The sequence below is a fragment of the Musca domestica genome, unplaced genomic scaffold (genome assembly GCF_030504385.1).
Source record: "Musca domestica strain aabys unplaced genomic scaffold, Musca_domestica.polishedcontigs.V.1.1 180, whole genome shotgun sequence".
Taxonomy (NCBI): Eukaryota; Metazoa; Arthropoda; class Insecta; order Diptera; family Muscidae; genus Musca; species Musca domestica.
The window spans coordinates 148,214-151,131 of NW_026712239.1; positions in this window are offsets into that span (position 1 = coordinate 148,214).

A 2,918-nucleotide genomic window follows, 5' to 3' on the forward strand; every position below is an offset into this window, starting at 1 on the left:
GTGTGTTTGGAAATTTCATTATTTGTTAGATCCTTTCCAACAATTTGTTGTCTATAAACATTTGTTGTTTTTTTATTCTTTTTGGATTTCAGAATTTATGGTTAAACCTCCCCCCCCCTGCCATTCCTTTTTGTTCGAAATGAGTTCCTTCCTTTGCTTCTTTTTTAGCAAATAACCATATTTAAAACGATAAAAGGTCTTTACTTTCTTGCAAAACACACACGCACACATACTCACACACACACACACACACACACACACACATCGACAAAACAAAAAGTTATTGAATGTCTTAAGGATTTCGATTCATTTTTATGACAATACCAAGATTTTTGGCTACCATACCCAGGGAAGAAACGAGTCTGCTTTAATCGGCTGGTTAAACATTTGCATTAGAAGGCCAGCCTGGGCTTGCCAACCCTCCAAATTGTTTTGCTTTTCAATTGTTTTGATGTTTGCTATACTTGTTCTTCTTTGTATTGACATTTGATCTTTATGTGAATGAGTGCCTGTTTTAAGTTTCCTTGTTCTTGGGCCGCCACCGTTCTGGCATTATTTAAGGTGGCGGCTCCTTGTGGCGGCATGCCGCATTGTTTGTCCAACAGCATCTTTTTATGACTCAAGAGTGTTTTCCTTTTGGCTTTTTTATGGTTTTTAACAATAAAAAACATACACACAGGACACACATCCTCGGTGGGGGTTTCCCCCCCTCCAATTAACCGGAGGACGTCAGAAATTCTACACACAAAAAATCTCAATTGTTTGAACAGTGATATTTTTTGGCAATATTTATTTTTCCTCTGCACAACCCCGCTTCCATGTCATGTCAGCGATGAGGTCATCCATATATTGAACTCTGCGCCTTTTGAAATCTGAACTTCGCTGTGTAAAGTATTTATGCAAACAATTCGCCACTGCCTAGACAAAAGGCATTAGTCTTTGAAAAACTTTTGTCCGTTCGCCATTACATCTGTTAATAATTTGAAGAGTTATTAAAGTAAGGGGAAACTGTGGGAAGTGAAATGGGAAATGGGATATTTTTAAGACTTCCACGTCACGGGCGAGATGGAGGCCAAGGAATCTTCATACAGTATCCAAAGACGTACTGGAGGGCCAGGGATTGTAAGCAGAAGATCTGGTAGACCCAAGAGTACGTGTGGGCGAGCTGGATAACATATACTTCCAATAGACGATATGAATACCTGGAAGTTTCAATATACGAGTTGGAGGCCAGAGAGCATCCTAAGACAAGCTGCAGAACAAAAAGTCTTAATAGACGATAAGGAGTCCTGGAAGTTTCAATAGGCGATGCGGAGCCTTGGAAGTATTAACAGGCGATGCGGAGGCCAGATAGTCTCAATAGACCAGCCGGACGCCAGGAAGAAGCAACAAACGAGCTGGAGGCCAGGGAGTCTCAATTAACGTTGTGGAGACAAGGGATTTTCAGTGGACCAACTGGAGGCAAGGAAGTCTCAAAATAAGACATTGAGTCTTGAGAAGTTAAATAACCCATATGGAGTCCTGGCAGACTCTATAGGCGAGCTGGAGGCCAAGGAGTCTTAACAGACAAGCTGGTGGTTAGGGAGTCTGAGATAGTGGCCAGGGAGGCTCAATAGACGAACTGGAGGCCAGAAAAGCTCAATAAAAGAACTGAGATCAGGGAGGCTCAATGGACGAACTGGAAGTCTGACCTGCTCAATAGGCGAACAAGAGACCAAGAAGTCTCAGTAGACCAGCTGAAGGCCAGGGGGTCTTAATAGACTAGCTCGTGGCCAGGGAGTTTCAATAGACGAGCTGGTGGGCCAGGGAGTCGCTATAGTCAAGCTGGAAGGCCAGGGAGTCTCTATAGACGAGCTAGTGGGCCCACCGAGTCTCTATATAGACGAGCTAGTGGGCCCACCGAGTCTCTATAGACGAGCTAGTGGGCCCACCGAGTCTCTATAGACGAGCTAGTGGGCCCACCGAGTCTCTATAGACGAGCTGGTTCGCCCACCGAGTCTCTATAGACGAGCTGGTTGGCCCACCGAGTCTCAATAGACGAGCTGGTTGGCCCACCGAGTCTCTATAGACGAGCTGGTTGGCCCACCGAGTCTCTATAGACGAGCTGGAAGGCCAGGGAGTCTCCATATACGAGCTGGAAGGCCAGGGAGTCTCTATAGACGAGCTAGTGGGCCCACCGAGTCTCTATAGACGAGCTGGTTCGCCCACCGAGTCTCTATAGACGAGCTGGTTGGCCCACCGAGTCTCTATAGACGAGCTGGTTGGCCCACCGAGTCTCTATAGACGAGCTGGTTGGCCCACCGAGTCTCTATAGACGAGCTGGTGGGCCAGGGAGTCTCTATAGACGAGCTGGTTGTCCAGGGAGTCTCTATAGACGAGCTGGTGGGCCAGGGAGTCTCTGTAGACGAGCTGGTGGGCCTGGGAGTCTCTATAGACGAGCTGGTGGTCCCACCGAGTCTCTATAGACGAGCTGGTTGGCCCACCGAATCTCTATAGACGAGCTGGTGGACCAGGGAGTCTCTACAGACGAGCTGGTGGACCAGGGAGTCTCTACAGACGAGCTGGTGGACCAGGGAGTCTCTCTAGACGAGCTGGTGGGCCAGGGAGTCTCTATAGACGAGCTGGTGGGCCAGGGAGTCTCTATAGACGAGCTGGTGGGCCAGGGAGTCTCTATAGACGAGCTGGTGGGCCAGGGAGTCTCTATAGACGAGCTGGTGGGCCAGGGAGTCTCTATAGACGAGCTGGTGGGCCAGGGAGTCTCTATAGACGAGCTGGTGGGCCAGGGAGTCTCTATAGACGAGCTGGTGGGCCAGGGAGTCTCTATAGACGAGCTGGTGGGCCAGGGAGTCTCTATAGACGAGCTGGTGGGCCAGGGAGTCTCTATAGACGAGCTGGTGGGCCAGGGAGTCTCTATAGAC